Source organism: Pseudorasbora parva, unplaced genomic scaffold (genome assembly GCF_024679245.1).
Source record: "Pseudorasbora parva isolate DD20220531a unplaced genomic scaffold, ASM2467924v1 scaffold_33, whole genome shotgun sequence".
In the NCBI taxonomy this organism is placed as follows: Eukaryota; Metazoa; Chordata; class Actinopteri; order Cypriniformes; family Gobionidae; genus Pseudorasbora; species Pseudorasbora parva.
This window is the reverse complement of record NW_027125104.1, coordinates 643,286-659,334: the sequence shown is the minus strand read 5'-3', so window position 1 is coordinate 659,334 and position 16,049 is coordinate 643,286. Positions and strand designations below refer to the sequence as shown.

Genomic DNA, 16,049 nt, shown 5'->3' with positions numbered 1-16,049 from the left:
CGATTCAGCTTGGCGGCGGCAGGCCGAAACCTACGGGCTGGGCGAGGCGGGGTCTGCTAGAACGGCTATAGCTCTTGGACGGAACGAGACAATTTCACCCAAGCCGGTACACCCGTGCACGGGCTCAGTCTGGGGTCAGGCGAGAAAGGACGCGGTGAATGGCCACCTAGTGGCGCTTTAAAATGAAAAAGCAACAACATGAGAGCGGCTATAGGCGAACGTATGTCGCGTGCTTTTTCACAGCACGCGCACGAGACAGTCGTACCATACGACAGAAAACCTCCATCCGAACAACTTTGCCTTTGGGACCACTGCTGTCAATCAACTCGTCCGTTGAATATCAAAGTTTGTGGGAAAAACCACATTCGGCAAACCGGTCGCAGGTTTCGACAACCTCGATGAAAACAGACGCAGTTCAGTTCTCTGAACTCTCCGGGTCACTGGCTGACACAGCAGAAAGAGACAGAAACATAACAAAACTGGTGCAACTTCACCCTTTGGGGCAGTGGGCGGCGCCACAAGCGTCAAGAACCGCACGCTTTTTCCCTCCACGCTATCTGCTTTTAACCAGTGTGTACAGGGGAGAGCGCGAACGCAGTCCCCCACTACCATAAATTATGCAGTCGAGATTCCCACATTTGGGGAATTCGCAGGGGTCAGCACAACCGGAGTGCAATGGCCGAGCCTCGCCCTGGGTGAACCACCTTCCTGATCATGGTGTCTCCCCTGCCAGGTAAGTATGAGTTGCCTGGCCTCCAGGCAGAGGCGCCCTATCCCCCTTCGCCATCCTCAAACACGGTGACCTTCCCCTCCCCCAAGAAAAGGAAGGACGGGGCACCTTCCATTGCTTGACTGCTGCGTGCGTGCGTGCCTGACCTTGATTTGAATCAGGTGTCCCTAATCCATCCAACACAAACCCCTGATTCGACTCATCAGCTCGTTGGTAAAGACTCTCAAATAAGAGGGACATCAAAAAACGTGCTGTGACGGTGATGAGTCAGCCGGCCGGCAACCGACGCTTTTGTTCTTCTTTTTTCCCTATGCTCATATGACCGCAGCTTGCTGCTTTCTCTGTGGCACGGTCATCGTCAACGGTCACCTCATCGTCATTCTGTATGCGCTTCCTGCGTATTTCTGTATTCTCTGACAAAATTCCAGTGGTGTTGTTGGTTCTTCTATTAGTCACAACAATTCGCAGTCCCCAAAAAGGGGAAGCACACCGTTCCTGGAGGCACTGCAATACCAGGTCGATGCGTGGAGTGGACGGAGCAAGCCCCGGTTCCGGCTCCATGTGCCAAAAATCAATTTAATATGCAGTCCCCGGATAGGGGACGTATCAGATATTAAACTGATAAGAACAGATACTACACTTGATCTTAGCCAAAAGGCCGAGAAGCGATGACACAATGACGCAGCGGCAGGGGAGCCGGCAAAGGCGACGCCCATCTGGGAAGCTGTGAGGGGGGGGAGGGTTGGCAAAGGCCGTACGTCGTAGAGACCTGAAACTTTGAGGGATGGTACTAGCCACTCGCTCTACAACATCACCAAGGCTGGCCCCCCGATGGGCCCGGCGGTGGCGCTACAGCCACCGAAAGTACGAAATGGCTCGTAGCTCCCAAACCGCACGCCGCAGAACCAAGTGTCTTATATCATCGGAATCCTTGGCTCGAGCCGAGCGAGACGCATGCCTCGGATTCGAAGGTTGCGCTGGCGAAATTTTCGGGTATTTGGGATTTTGTGAAAAACCTACTTTTGCACACTAGTCCTAGGTCTTTTGCCCGATCTGGCCCAAACCAGTGCAGAAAGATTCTCTGGAGTCTGACTGTCCGTCCAGATCGGAAAAAAAGTGGGAATTTCGATTCAGCTTGGCGGCGGCAGGCCGAAACCTACGGGCTGGGCGAGGCGGGGTCTGCTAGAACGGCTATAGCTCTTGGACGGAACGAGACAATTTCACCCAAGCCGGTACACCCGTGCACGGGCTCAGTCTGGGGTCAGGCGAGAAAGGACGCGGTGAATGGCCACCTAGTGGCGCTTTAAAATGAAAAAGCAACAACATGAGAGCGGCTATAGGCGAACGTATGTCGCGTGCTTTTTCACAGCACGCGCACGAGACAGTCGTACCATACGACAGAAAACCTCCATCCGAACAACTTTGCCTTTGGGACCACTGCTGTCAATCAACTCGTCCGTTGAATATCAAAGTTTGTGGGAAAAACCACATTCGGCAAACCGGTCGCAGGTTTCGACAACCTCGATGAAAACAGACGCAGTTCAGTTCTCTGAACTCTCCGGGTCACTGGCTGACACAGCAGAAAGAGACAGAAACATAACAAAACTGGTGCAACTTCACCCTTTGGGGCAGTGGGCGGCGCCACAAGCGTCAAGAACCGCACGCTTTTTCCCTCCACGCTATCTGCTTTTAACCAGTGTGTACAGGGGAGAGCGCGAACGCAGTCCCCCACTACCATAAATTATGCAGTCGAGATTCCCACATTTGGGGAATTCGCAGGGGTCAGCACAACCGGAGTGCAATGGCCGAGCCTCGCCCTGGGTGAACCACCTTCCTGATCATGGTGTCTCCCCTGCCAGGTAAGTATGAGTTGCCTGGCCTCCAGGCAGAGGCGCCCTATCCCCCTTCGCCATCCTCAAACACGGTGACCTTCCCCTCCCCCAAGAAAAGGAAGGACGGGGCACCTTCCATTGCTTGACTGCTGCGTGCGTGCGTGCCTGACCTTGATTTGAATCAGGTGTCCCTAATCCATCCAACACAAACCCCTGATTCGACTCATCAGCTCGTTGGTAAAGACTCTCAAATAAGAGGGACATCAAAAAACGTGCTGTGACGGTGATGAGTCAGCCGGCCGGCAACCGACGCTTTTGTTCTTCTTTTTTCCCTATGCTCATATGACCGCAGCTTGCTGCTTTCTCTGTGGCACGGTCATCGTCAACGGTCACCTCATCGTCATTCTGTATGCGCTTCCTGCGTATTTCTGTATTCTCTGACAAAATTCCAGTGGTGTTGTTGGTTCTTCTATTAGTCACAACAATTCGCAGTCCCCAAAAAGGGGAAGCACACCGTTCCTGGAGGCACTGCAATACCAGGTCGATGCGTGGAGTGGACGGAGCAAGCCCCGGTTCCGGCTCCATGTGCCAAAAATCAATTTAATATGCAGTCCCCGGATAGGGGACGTATCAGATATTAAACTGATAAGAACAGATACTACACTTGATCTTAGCCAAAAGGCCGAGAAGCGATGACACAATGACGCAGCGGCAGGGGAGCCGGCAAAGGCGACGCCCATCTGGGAAGCGGTGAGGGGGGGGAGGGTTGGCAAAGGCCGTACGTCGTAGAGACCTGAAACTTTGAGGGATGGTACTAGCCACTCGCTCTACAACATCACCAAGGCTGGCCCCCCGATGGGCCCGGCGGTGGCGCTACAGCCACCGAAAGTACGAAATGGCTCGTAGCTCCCAAACCGCACGCCGCAGAACCAAGTGTCTTATATCATCGGAATCCTTGGCTCGAGCCGAGCGAGACGCATGCCTCGGATTTGAAGGTTGCGCTGGCGAAATTTTCGGGTATTTGGGATTTTGTGAAAAACCTACTTTTGCACACTAGTCCTAGGTCTTTTGCCCGATCTGGCCCAAACCAGTGCAGAAAGATTCTCTGGAGTCTGACTGTCCGTCCAGATTGGAAAAAAAGTGGGAATTTCGATTCAGCTTGGCGGCGGCAGGCCGAAACCTACGGGCTGGGCGAGGCGGGGTCTGCTAGAACGGCTATAGCTCTTGGACGGAACGAGACAATTTCACCCAAGCCGGTACACCCGTGCACGGGCTCAGTCTGGGGTCAGGCGAGAAAGGACGCGGTGAATGGCCACCTAGTGGCGCTTTAAAATGAAAAAGCAACAACATGAGAGCGGCTATAGGCGAACGTATGTCGCGTGCTTTTTCACAGCACGCGCACGAGACAGTCGTGCCATACGACAGAAAACCTCCATCCGAACAACTTTGCCTTTGGGACCACTGCTGTCAATCAACTCGTCCGTTGAATATCAAAGTTTGTGGGAAAAACCACATTCGGCAAACCGGTCGCAGGTTTCGACAACCTCGATGAAAACAGACGCAGTTCAGTTCTCTGAACTCTCCGGGTCACTGGCTGACACAGCAGAAAGAGACAGAAACATAACAAAACTGGTGCAACTTCACCCTTTGGGGCAGTGGGCGGCGCCACAAGCGTCAAGAACCGCACGCTTTTTCCCTCCACGCTATCTGCTTTTAACCAGTGTGTACAGGGGAGAGCGCGAACGCAGTCCCCCACTACCATAAATTATGCAGTCGAGATTCCCACATTTGGGGAATTCGCAGGGGTCAGCACAACCGGAGTGCAATGGCCGAGCCTCGCCCTGGGTGAACCACCTTCCTGATCATGGTGTCTCCCCTGCCAGGTAAGTATGAGTAGCCTGGCCTCCAGGCAGAGGCGCCCTATCCCCCTTCGCCATCCTCAAACACGGTGACCTTCCCCTCCCCCAAGAAAAGGAAGGACGGGGCACCTTCCATTGCTTGACTGCTGCGTGCGTGCGTGCCTGACCTTGATTTGAATCAGGTGTCCCTAATCCATCCAACACAAACCCCTGATTCGACTCATCAGCTCGTTGGTAAAGACTCTCAAATAAGAGGGACATCAAAAAACGTGCTGTGACGGTGATGAGTCAGCCGGCCGGCAACCGACGCTTTTGTTCTTCTTTTTTCCCTATGCTCATATGACCGCAGCTTGCTGCTTTCTCTGTGGCACGGTCATCGTCAACGGTCACCTCATCGTCATTCTGTATGCGCTTCCTGCGTATTTCTGTATTCTCTGACAAAATTCCAGTGGTGTTGTTGGTTCTTCTATTAGTCACAACAATTCGCAGTCCCCAAAAAGGGGAAGCACACCGTTCCTGGAGGCACTGCAATACCAGGTCGATGCGTGGAGTGGACGGAGCAAGCCCCGGTTCCGGCTCCATGTGCCAAAAATCAATTTAATATGCAGTCCCCGGATAGGGGACGTATCAGATATTAAACTGATAAGAACAGATACTACACTTGATCTTAGCCAAAAGGCCGAGAAGCGATGACACAATGACGCAGCGGCAGGGGAGCCGGCAAAGGCGACGCCCATCTGGGAAGCGGGGAGGGGGGGGAGGGTTGGCAAAGGCCGTACGTCGTAGAGACCTGAAACTTTGAGGGATGGTACTAGCCACTCGCTCTACAACATCACCAAGGCTGGCCCCCCGATGGGCCCGGCGGTGGCGCTACAGCCACAGAAAGTACGAAATGGCTCGTAGCTCCCAAACCGCACGCCGCAGAACCAAGTGTCTTATATCATCGGAATCCTTGGCTCGAGCCGAGCGAGACGCATGCCTCGGATTCGAAGGTTGCGCTGGCGAAATTTTCGGGTATTTGGGATTTTGTGAAAAACCTACTTTTGCACACTAGTCCTAGGTCTTTTGCCCGATCTGGCCCAAACCAGTGCAGAAAGATTCTCTGGAGTCTGACTGTCCGTCCAGATTGGAAAAAAAGTGGGAATTTCGATTCAGCTTGGCGGCGGCAGGCCGAAACCTACGGGCTGGGCGAGGCGGGGTCTGCTAGAACGGCTATAGCTCTTGGACGGAACGAGACAATTTCACCCAAGCCGGTACACCCGTGCACGGGCTCAGTCTGGGGTCAGGCGAGAAAGGACGCGGTGAATGGCCACCTAGTGGCGCTTTAAAATGAAAAAGCAACAACATGAGAGCGGCTATAGGCGAACGTATGTCGCGTGCTTTTTCACAGCACGCGCACGAGACAGTCGTACCATACGACAGAAAACCTCCATCCGAACAACTTTGCCTTTGGGACCACTGCTGTCAATCAACTCGTCCGTTGAATATCAAAGTTTGTGGGAAAAACCACATTCGGCAAACCGGTCGCAGGTTTCGACAACCTCGATGAAAACAGACGCAGTTCAGTTCTCTGAACTCTCCGGGTCACTGGCTGACACAGCAGAAAGAGACAGAAACATAACAAAACTGGTGCAACTTCACCCTTTGGGGCAGTGGGCGGCGCCACAAGCGTCAAGAACCGCACGCTTTTTCCCTCCACGCTATCTGCTTTTAACCAGTGTGTACAGGGGAGAGCGCGAACGCAGTCCCCCACTACCATAAATTATGCAGTCGAGATTCCCACATTTGGGGAATTCGCAGGGGTCAGCACAACCGGAGTGCAATGGCCGAGCCTCGCCCTGGGTGAACCACCTTCCTGATCATGGTGTCTCCCCTGCCAGGTAAGTATGAGTTGCCTGGCCTCCAGGCAGAGGCGCCCTATCCCCCTTCGCCATCCTCAAACACGGTGACCTTCCCCTCCCCCAAGAAAAGGAAGGACGGGGCACCTTCCATTGCTTGACTGCTGCGTGCGTGCGTGCCTGACCTTGATTTGAATCAGGTGTCCCTAATCCATCCAACACAAACCCCTGATTCGACTCATCAGCTCGTTGGTAAAGACTCTCAAATAAGAGGGACATCAAAAAACGTGCTGTGACGGTGATGAGTCAGCCGGCCGGCAACCGACGCTTTTGTTCTTCTTTTTTCCCTATGCTCATATGACCGCAGCTTGCTGCTTTCTCTGTGGCACGGTCATCGTCAACGGTCACCTCATCGTCATTCTGTATGCGCTTCCTGCGTATTTCTGTATTCTCTGACAAAATTCCAGTGGTGTTGTTGGTTCTTCTATTAGTCACAACAATTCGCAGTCCCCAAAAAGGGGAAGCACACCGTTCCTGGAGGCACTGCAATACCAGGTCGATGCGTGGAGTGGACGGAGCAAGCCCCGGTTCCGGCTCCATGTGCCAAAAATCAATTTAATATGCAGTCCCCGGATAGGGGACGTATCAGATATTAAACTGATAAGAACAGATACTACACTTGATCTTAGCCAAAAGGCCGAGAAGCGATGACACAATGACGCAGCGGCAGGGGAGCCGGCAAAGGCGACGCCCATCTGGGAAGCGGTGAGGGGGGGGAGGGTTGGCAAAGGCCGTACGTCGTAGAGACCTGAAACTTTGAGGGATGGTACTAGCCACTCGCTCTACAACATCACCAAGGCTGGCCCCCCGATGGGCCCGGCGGTGGCGCTACAGCCACCGAAAGTACGAAATGGCTCGTAGCTCCCAAACCGCACGCCGCAGAACCAAGTGTCTTATATCATCGGAATCCTTGGCTCGAGCCGAGCGAGACGCATGCCTCGGATTCGAAGGTTGCGCTGGCGAAATTTTCGGGTATTTGGGATTTTGTGAAAAACCTACTTTTGCACACTAGTCCTAGGTCTTTTGCCCGATCTGGCCCAAACCAGTGCAGAAAGATTCTCTGGAGTCTGACTGTCCGTCCAGATCGGAAAAAAAGTGGGAATTTCGATTCAGCTTGGCGGCGGCAGGCCGAAACCTACGGGCTGGGCGAGGCGGGGTCTGCTAGAACGGCTATAGCTCTTGGACGGAACGAGACAATTTCACCCAAGCCGGTACACCCGTGCACGGGCTCAGTCTGGGGTCAGGCGAGAAAGGACGCGGTGAATGGCCACCTAGTGGCGCTTTAAAATGAAAAAGCAACAACATGAGAGCGGCTATAGGCGAACGTATGTCGCGTGCTTTTTCACAGCACGCGCACGAGACAGTCGTACCATACGACAGAAAACCTCCATCCGAACAACTTTGCCTTTGGGACCACTGCTGTCAATCAACTCGTCCGTTGAATATCAAAGTTTGTGGGAAAAACCACATTCGGCAAACCGGTCGCAGGTTTCGACAACCTCGATGAAAACAGACGCAGTTCAGTTCTCTGAACTCTCCGGGTCACTGGCTGACACAGCAGAAAGAGACAGAAACATAACAAAACTGGTGCAACTTCACCCTTTGGGGCAGTGGGCGGCGCCACAAGCGTCAAGAACCGCACGCTTTTTCCCTCCACGCTATCTGCTTTTAACCAGTGTGTACAGGGGAGAGCGCGAACGCAGTCCCCCACTACCATAAATTATGCAGTCGAGATTCCCACATTTGGGGAATTCGCAGGGGTCAGCACAACCGGAGTGCAATGGCCGAGCCTCGCCCTGGGTGAACCACCTTCCTGATCATGGTGTCTCCCCTGCCAGGTAAGTATGAGTTGCCTGGCCTCCAGGCAGAGGCGCCCTATCCCCCTTCGCCATCCTCAAACACGGTGACCTTCCCCTCCCCCAAGAAAAGGAAGGACGGGGCACCTTCCATTGCTTGACTGCTGCGTGCGTGCGTGCCTGACCTTGATTTGAATCAGGTGTCCCTAATCCATCCAACACAAACCCCTGATTCGACTCATCAGCTCGTTGGTAAAGACTCTCAAATAAGAGGGACATCAAAAAATGTGCTGTGACGGTGATGAGTCAGCCGGCCGGCAACCGACGCTTTTGTTCTTCTTTTTTCCCTATGCTCATATGACCGCAGCTTGCTGCTTTCTCTGTGGCACGGTCATCGTCAACGGTCACCTCATCGTCATTCTGTATGCGCTTCCTGCGTATTTCTGTATTCTCTGACAAAATTCCAGTGGTGTTGTTGGTTCCTCTATTAGTCACAACAATTCGCAGTCCCCAAAAAGGGGAAGCACACCGTTCCTGGAGGCACTGCAATACCAGGTCGATGCGTGGAGTGGACGGAGCAAGCCCCGGTTCCGGCTCCATGTGCCAAAAATCAATTTAATATGCAGTCCCCGGATAGGGGACGTATCAGATATTAAACTGATAAGAACAGATACTACACTTGATCTTAGCCAAAAGGCCGAGAAGCGATGACACAATGACGCAGCGGCAGGGGAGCCGGCAAAGGCGACGCCCATCTGGGAAGCGGTGAGGGGGGGGAGGGTTGGCAAAGGCCGTACGTCGTAGAGACCTGAAACTTTGAGGGATGGTACTAGCCACTCGCTCTACAACATCACCAAGGCTGGCCCCCCGATGGGCCCGGCGGTGGCGCTACAGCCACCGAAAGTACGAAATGGCTCGTAGCTCCCAAACCGCACGCCGCAGAACCAAGTGTCTTATATCATCGGAATCCTTGGCTCGAGCCGAGCGAGACGCATGCCTCGGATTCGAAGGTTGCGCTGGCGAAATTTTCGGGTATTTGGGATTTTGTGAAAAACCTACTTTTGCACACTAGTCCTAGGTCTTTTGCCCGATCTGGCCCAAACCAGTGCAGAAAGATTCTCTGGAGTCTGACTGTCCGTCCAGATCGGAAAAAAAGTGGGAATTTCGATTCAGCTTGGCGGCGGCAGGCCGAAACCTACGGGCTGGGCGAGGCGGGGTCTGCTAGAACGGCTATAGCTCTTGGACGGAACGAGACAATTTCACCCAAGCCGGTACACCCGTGCACGGGCTCAGTCTGGGGTCAGGCGAGAAAGGACGCGGTGAATGGCCACCTAGTGGCGCTTTAAAATGAAAAAGCAACAACATGAGAGCGGCTATAGGCGAACGTATGTCGCGTGCTTTTTCACAGCACGCGCACGAGACAGTCGTACCATACGACAGAAAACCTCCATCCGAACAACTTTGCCTTTGGGACCACTGCTGTCAATCAACTCGTCCGTTGAATATCAAAGTTTGTGGGAAAAACCACATTCGGCAAACCGGTCGCAGGTTTCGACAACCTCGATGAAAACAGACGCAGTTCAGTTCTCTGAACTCTCCGGGTCACTGGCTGACACAGCAGAAAGAGACAGAAACATAACAAAACTGGTGCAACTTCACCCTTTGGGGCAGTGGGCGGCGCCACAAGCGTCAAGAACCGCACGCTTTTTCCCTCCACGCTATCTGCTTTTAACCAGTGTGTACAGGGGAGAGCGCGAACGCAGTCCCCCACTACCATAAATTATGCAGTCGAGATTCCCACATTTGGGGAATTCGCAGGGGTCAGCACAACCGGAGTGCAATGGCCGAGCCTCGCCCTGGGTGAACCACCTTCCTGATCATGGTGTCTCCCCTGCCAGGTAAGTATGAGTTGCCTGGCCTCCAGGCAGAGGCGCCCTATCCCCCTTCGCCATCCTCAAACACGGTGACCTTCCCCTCCCCCAAGAAAAGGAAGGACGGGGCACCTTCCATTGCTTGACTGCTGCGTGCGTGCGTGCCTGACCTTGATTTGAATCAGGTGTCCCTAATCCATCCAACACAAACCCCTGATTCGACTCATCAGCTCGTTGGTAAAGACTCTCAAATAAGAGGGACATCAAAAAACGTGCTGTGACGGTGATGAGTCAGCCGGCCGGCAACCGACGCTTTTGTTCTTCTTTTTTCCCTATGCTCATATGACCGCAGCTTGCTGCTTTCTCTGTGGCACGGTCATCGTCAACGGTCACCTCATCGTCATTCTGTATGCGCTTCCTGCGTATTTCTGTATTCTCTGACAAAATTCCAGTGGTGTTGTTGGTTCTTCTATTAGTCACAACAATTCGCAGTCCCCAAAAAGGGGAAGCACACCGTTCCTGGAGGCACTGCAATACCAGGTCGATGCGTGGAGTGGACGGAGCAAGCCCCGGTTCCGGCTCCATGTGCCAAAAATCAATTTAATATGCAGTCCCCGGATAGGGGACGTATCAGATATTAAACTGATAAGAACAGATACTACACTTGATCTTAGCCAAAAGGCCGAGAAGCGATGACACAATGACGCAGCGGCAGGGGAGCCGGCAAAGGCGACGCCCATCTGGGAAGCGGTGAGGGGGGGGAGGGTTGGCAAAGGCCGTACGTCGTAGAGACCTGAAACTTTGAGGGATGGTACTAGCCACTCGCTCTACAACATCACCAAGGCTGGCCCCCCGATGGGCCCGGCGGTGGCGCTACAGCCACCGAAAGTACGAAATGGCTCGTAGCTCCCAAACCGCACGCCGCAGAACCAAGTGTCTTATATCATCGGAATCCTTGGCTCGAGCCGAGCGAGACGCATGCCTCGGATTCGAAGGTTGCGCTGGCGAAATTTTCGGGTATTTGGGATTTTGTGAAAAACCTACTTTTGCACACTAGTCCTAGGTCTTTTGCCCGATCTGGCCCAAACCAGTGCAGAAAGATTCTCTGGAGTCTGACTGTCCGTCCAGATCGGAAAAAAAGTGGGAATTTCGATTCAGCTTGGCGGCGGCAGGCCGAAACCTACGGGCTGGGCGAGGCGGGGTCTGCTAGAACGGCTATAGCTCTTGGACGGAACGAGACAATTTCACCCAAGCCGGTACACCCGTGCACGGGCTCAGTCTGGGGTCAGGCGAGAAAGGACGCGGTGAATGGCCACCTAGTGGCGCTTTAAAATGAAAAAGCAACAACATGAGAGCGGCTATAGGCGAACGTATGTCGCGTGCTTTTTCACAGCACGCGCACGAGACAGTCGTACCATACGACAGAAAACCTCCATCCGAACAACTTTGCCTTTGGGACCACTGCTGTCAATCAACTCGTCCGTTGAATATCAAAGTTTGTGGGAAAAACCACATTCGGCAAACCGGTCGCAGGTTTCGACAACCTCGATGAAAACAGACGCAGTTCAGTTCTCTGAACTCTCCGGGTCACTGGCTGACACAGCAGAAAGAGACAGAAACATAACAAAACTGGTGCAACTTCACCCTTTGGGGCAGTGGGCGGCGCCACAAGCGTCAAGAACCGCACGCTTTTTCCCTCCACGCTATCTGCTTTTAACCAGTGTGTACAGGGGAGAGCGCGAACGCAGTCCCCCACTACCATAAATTATGCAGTCGAGATTCCCACATTTGGGGAATTCGCAGGGGTCAGCACAACCGGAGTGCAATGGCCGAGCCTCGCCCTGGGTGAACCACCTTCCTGATCATGGTGTCTCCCCTGCCAGGTAAGTATGAGTTGCCTGGCCTCCAGGCAGAGGCGCCCTATCCCCCTTCGCCATCCTCAAACACGGTGACCTTCCCCTCCCCCAAGAAAAGGAAGGACGGGGCACCTTCCATTGCTTGACTGCTGCGTGCGTGCGTGCCTGACCTTGATTTGAATCAGGTGTCCCTAATCCATCCAACACAAACCCCTGATTCGACTCATCAGCTCGTTGGTAAAGACTCTCAAATAAGAGGGACATCAAAAAACGTGCTGTGACGGTGATGAGTCAGCCGGCCGGCAACCGACGCTTTTGTTCTTCTTTTTTCCCTATGCTCATATGACCGCAGCTTGCTGCTTTCTCTGTGGCACGGTCATCGTCAACGGTCACCTCATCGTCATTCTGTATGCGCTTCCTGCGTATTTCTGTATTCTCTGACAAAATTCCAGTGGTGTTGTTGGTTCTTCTATTAGTCACAACAATTCGCAGTCCCCAAAAAGGGGAAGCACACCGTTCCTGGAGGCACTGCAATACCAGGTCGATGCGTGGAGTGGACGGAGCAAGCCCCGGTTCCGGCTCCATGTGCCAAAAATCAATTTAATATGCAGTCCCCGGATAGGGGACGTATCAGATATTAAACTGATAAGAACAGATACTACACTTGATCTTAGCCAAAAGGCCGAGAAGCGATGACACAATGACGCAGCGGCAGGGGAGCCGGCAAAGGCGACGCCCATCTGGGAAGCGGTGAGGGGGGGGAGGGTTGGCAAAGGCCGTACGTCGTAGAGACCTGAAACTTTGAGGGATGGTACTAGCCACTCGCTCTACAACATCACCAAGGCTGGCCCCCCGATGGGCCCGGCGGTGGCGCTACAGCCACCGAAAGTACGAAATGGCTCGTAGCTCCCAAACCGCACGCCGCAGAACCAAGTGTCTTATATCATCGGAATCCTTGGCTCGAGCCGAGCGAGACGCATGCCTCGGATTCGAAGGTTGCGCTGGCGAAATTTTCGGGTATTTGGGATTTTGTGAAAAACCTACTTTTGCACACTAGTCCTAGGTCTTTTGCCCGATCTGGCCCAAACCAGTGCAGAAAGATTCTCTGGAGTCTGACTGTCCGTCCAGATCGGAAAAAAAGTGGGAATTTCGATTCAGCTTGGCGGCGGCAGGCCGAAACCTACGGGCTGGGCGAGGCGGGGTCTGCTAGAACGGCTATAGCTCTTGGACGGAACGAGACAATTTCACCCAAGCCGGTACACCCGTGCACGGGCTCAGTCTGGGGTCAGGCGAGAAAGGACGCGGTGAATGGCCACCTAGTGGCGCTTTAAAATGAAAAAGCAACAACATGAGAGCGGCTATAGGCGAACGTATGTCGCGTGCTTTTTCACAGCACGCGCACGAGACAGTCGTGCCATACGACAGAAAACCTCCATCCGAACAACTTTGCCTTTGGGACCACTGCTGTCAATCAACTCGTCCGTTGAATATCAAAGTTTGTGGGAAAAACCACATTCGGCAAACCGGTCGCAGGTTTCGACAACCTCGATGAAAACAGACGCAGTTCAGTTCTCTGAACTCTCCGGGTCACTGGCTGACACAGCAGAAAGAGACAGAAACATAACAAAACTGGTGCAACTTCACCCTTTGGGGCAGTGGGCGGCGCCACAAGCGTCAAGAACCGCACGCTTTTTCCCTCCACGCTATCTGCTTTTAACCAGTGTGTACAGGGGAGAGCGCGAACGCAGTCCCCCACTACCATAAATTATGCAGTCGAGATTCCCACATTTGGGGAATTCGCAGGGGTCAGCACAACCGGAGTGCAATGGCCGAGCCTCGCCCTGGGTGAACCACCTTCCTGATCATGGTGTCTCCCCTGCCAGGTAAGTATGAGTTGCCTGGCCTCCAGGCAGAGGCGCCCTATCCCCCTTCGCCATCCTCAAACACGGTGACCTTCCCCTCCCCCAAGAAAAGGAAGGACGGGGCACCTTCCATTGCTTGACTGCTGCGTGCGTGCGTGCGTGACCTTGATTTGAATCAGGTGTCCCTAATCCATCCAACACAAACCCCTGATTCGACTCATCAGCTCGTTGGTAAAGACTCTCAAATAAGAGGGACATCAAAAAACGTGCTGTGACGGTGATGAGTCAGCCGGCCGGCAACCGACGCTTTTGTTCTTCTTTTTTCCCTATGCTCATATGACCGCAGCTTGCTGCTTTCTCTGTGGCACGGTCATCGTCAACGGTCACCTCATCGTCATTCTGTATGCGCTTCCTGCGTATTTCTGTATTCTCTGACAAAATTCCAGTGGTGTTGTTGGTTCTTCTATTAGTCACAACAATTCGCAGTCCCCAAAAAGGGGAAGCACACCGTTCCTGGAGGCACTGCAATACCAGGTCGATGCGTGGAGTGGACGGAGCAAGCCCCGGTTCCGGCTCCATGTGCCAAAAATCAATTTAATATGCAGTCCCCGGATAGGGGACGTATCAGATATTAAACTGATAAGAACAGATACTACACTTGATCTTAGCCAAAAGGCCGAGAAGCGATGACACAATGACGCAGCGGCAGGGGAGCCGGCAAAGGCGACGCCCATCTGGGAAGCGGTGAGGGGGGGGAGGGTTGGCAAAGGCCGTACGTCGTAGAGACCTGAAACTTTGAGGGATGGTACTAGCCACTCGCTCTACAACATCACCAAGGCTGGCCCCCCGATGGGCCCGGCGGTGGCGCTACAGCCACCGAAAGTACGAAATGGCTCGTAGCTCCCAAACCGCACGCCGCAGAACCAAGTGTCTTATATCATCGGAATCCTTGGCTCGAGCCGAGCGAGACGCATGCCTCGGATTCGAAGGTTGCGCTGGCGAAATTTTCGGGTATTTGGGATTTTGTGAAAAACCTACTTTTGCACACTAGTCCTAGGTCTTTTGCCCGATCTGGCCCAAACCAGTGCAGAAAGATTCTCTGGAGTCTGACTGTCCGTCCAGATCGGAAAAAAAGTGGGAATTTCGATTCAGCTTGGCGGCGGCAGGCCGAAACCTACGGGCTGGGCGAGGCGGGGTCTGCTAGAACGGCTATAGCTCTTGGACGGAACGAGACAATTTCACCCAAGCCGGTACACCCGTGCACGGGCTCAGTCTGGGGTCAGGCGAGAAAGGACGCGGTGAATGGCCACCTAGTGGCGCTTTAAAATGAAAAAGCAACAACATGAGAGCGGCTATAGGCGAACGTATGTCGCGTGCTTTTTCACAGCACGCGCACGAGACAGTCGTGCCATACGACAGAAAACCTCCATCCGAACAACTTTGCCTTTGGGACCACTGCTGTCAATCAACTCGTCCGTTGAATATCAAAGTTTGTGGGAAAAACCACATTCGGCAAACCGGTCGCAGGTTTCGACAACCTCGATGAAAACAGACGCAGTTCAGTTCTCTGAACTCTCCGGGTCACTGGCTGACACAGCAGAAAGAGACAGAAACATAACAAAACTGGTGCAACTTCACCCTTTGGGGCAGTGGGCGGCGCCACAAGCGTCAAGAACCGCACGCTTTTTCCCTCCACGCTATCTGCTTTTAACCAGTGTGTACAGGGGAGAGCGCGAACGCAGTCCCCCACTACCATAAATTATGCAGTCGAGATTCCCACATTTGGGGAATTCGCAGGGGTCAGCACAACCGGAGTGCAATGGCCGAGCCTCGCCCTGGGTGAACCACCTTCCTGATCATGGTGTCTCCCCTGCCAGGTAAGTATGAGTTGCCTGGCCTCCAGGCAGAGGCGCCCTATCCCCCTTCGCCATCCTCAAACACGGTGACCTTCCCCTCCCCCAAGAAAAGGAAGGACGGGGCACCTTCCATTGCTTGACTGCTGCGTGCGTGCGTGCCTGACCTTGATTTGAATCAGGTGTCCCTAATCCATCCAACACAAACCCCTGATTCGACTCATCAGCTCGTTGGTAAAGACTCTCAAATAAGAGGGACATCAAAAAACGTGCTGTGACGGTGATGAGTCAGCCGGCCGGCAACCGACGCTTTTGTTCTTCTTTTTTCCCTATGCTCATATGACCGCAGCTTGCTGCTTTCTCTGTGGCACGGTCATCGTCAACGGTCACCTCATCGTCATTCTGTATGCGCTTCCTGCGTATTTCTGTATTCTCTGACAAAATTCCAGTGGTGTTGTTGGTTCTTCTATTAGTCACAACAATTCGCAGTCC

The 16,049-nt window shown here is 53.5% G+C and overlaps 17 non-coding genes across 17 annotated transcripts; all 17 read right to left on the bottom strand.

Annotated features, from left to right (window-relative positions):
* Positions 1–577: 577 nt before the first annotated feature.
* On the bottom strand, positions 578–741 carry LOC137067138 (U1 spliceosomal RNA). The gene has a single exon (XR_010902956.1). It is a non-coding gene; the product is annotated as a U1 spliceosomal RNA (small nuclear RNA).
* Positions 742–1,209: 468 nt separating this feature from the next.
* Positions 1,210–1,400, bottom strand: LOC137066652 (U2 spliceosomal RNA). The gene has a single exon (XR_010902553.1). It is a non-coding gene; the product is annotated as a U2 spliceosomal RNA (small nuclear RNA).
* A 1,033-nt stretch (positions 1,401–2,433) lies between these two features.
* On the bottom strand, positions 2,434–2,597 carry LOC137067137 (U1 spliceosomal RNA). The gene has a single exon (XR_010902955.1). It is a non-coding gene; the product is annotated as a U1 spliceosomal RNA (small nuclear RNA).
* Positions 2,598–3,065: 468 nt separating this feature from the next.
* LOC137066650 (U2 spliceosomal RNA) lies at positions 3,066–3,256 on the bottom strand. The gene has a single exon (XR_010902551.1). It is a non-coding gene; the product is annotated as a U2 spliceosomal RNA (small nuclear RNA).
* A 1,033-nt stretch (positions 3,257–4,289) lies between these two features.
* On the bottom strand, positions 4,290–4,453 carry LOC137067136 (U1 spliceosomal RNA). Its single transcript, XR_010902954.1, has one exon. It is a non-coding gene; the product is annotated as a U1 spliceosomal RNA (small nuclear RNA).
* Positions 4,454–4,921: 468 nt separating this feature from the next.
* On the bottom strand, positions 4,922–5,112 carry LOC137066649 (U2 spliceosomal RNA). The gene has a single exon (XR_010902550.1). It is a non-coding gene; the product is annotated as a U2 spliceosomal RNA (small nuclear RNA).
* Positions 5,113–6,145: 1,033 nt separating this feature from the next.
* Positions 6,146–6,309, bottom strand: LOC137067135 (U1 spliceosomal RNA). Its single transcript, XR_010902953.1, has one exon. It is a non-coding gene; the product is annotated as a U1 spliceosomal RNA (small nuclear RNA).
* Positions 6,310–6,777: 468 nt separating this feature from the next.
* LOC137066648 (U2 spliceosomal RNA) lies at positions 6,778–6,968 on the bottom strand. The gene has a single exon (XR_010902549.1). It is a non-coding gene; the product is annotated as a U2 spliceosomal RNA (small nuclear RNA).
* A 1,033-nt stretch (positions 6,969–8,001) lies between these two features.
* On the bottom strand, positions 8,002–8,165 carry LOC137067134 (U1 spliceosomal RNA). Its single transcript, XR_010902952.1, has one exon. It is a non-coding gene; the product is annotated as a U1 spliceosomal RNA (small nuclear RNA).
* A 468-nt stretch (positions 8,166–8,633) lies between these two features.
* On the bottom strand, positions 8,634–8,824 carry LOC137066646 (U2 spliceosomal RNA). The gene has a single exon (XR_010902548.1). It is a non-coding gene; the product is annotated as a U2 spliceosomal RNA (small nuclear RNA).
* Positions 8,825–9,857: 1,033 nt separating this feature from the next.
* Positions 9,858–10,021, bottom strand: LOC137067131 (U1 spliceosomal RNA). The gene has a single exon (XR_010902950.1). It is a non-coding gene; the product is annotated as a U1 spliceosomal RNA (small nuclear RNA).
* A 468-nt stretch (positions 10,022–10,489) lies between these two features.
* LOC137066645 (U2 spliceosomal RNA) lies at positions 10,490–10,680 on the bottom strand. The gene has a single exon (XR_010902547.1). It is a non-coding gene; the product is annotated as a U2 spliceosomal RNA (small nuclear RNA).
* A 1,033-nt stretch (positions 10,681–11,713) lies between these two features.
* LOC137067130 (U1 spliceosomal RNA) lies at positions 11,714–11,877 on the bottom strand. Its single transcript, XR_010902949.1, has one exon. It is a non-coding gene; the product is annotated as a U1 spliceosomal RNA (small nuclear RNA).
* Positions 11,878–12,345: 468 nt separating this feature from the next.
* On the bottom strand, positions 12,346–12,536 carry LOC137066644 (U2 spliceosomal RNA). The gene has a single exon (XR_010902546.1). It is a non-coding gene; the product is annotated as a U2 spliceosomal RNA (small nuclear RNA).
* A 1,033-nt stretch (positions 12,537–13,569) lies between these two features.
* Positions 13,570–13,733, bottom strand: LOC137067129 (U1 spliceosomal RNA). Its single transcript, XR_010902948.1, has one exon. It is a non-coding gene; the product is annotated as a U1 spliceosomal RNA (small nuclear RNA).
* A 468-nt stretch (positions 13,734–14,201) lies between these two features.
* Positions 14,202–14,392, bottom strand: LOC137066643 (U2 spliceosomal RNA). Its single transcript, XR_010902545.1, has one exon. It is a non-coding gene; the product is annotated as a U2 spliceosomal RNA (small nuclear RNA).
* A 1,033-nt stretch (positions 14,393–15,425) lies between these two features.
* LOC137067128 (U1 spliceosomal RNA) lies at positions 15,426–15,589 on the bottom strand. The gene has a single exon (XR_010902947.1). It is a non-coding gene; the product is annotated as a U1 spliceosomal RNA (small nuclear RNA).
* Positions 15,590–16,049: the final 460 nt, after the last annotated feature.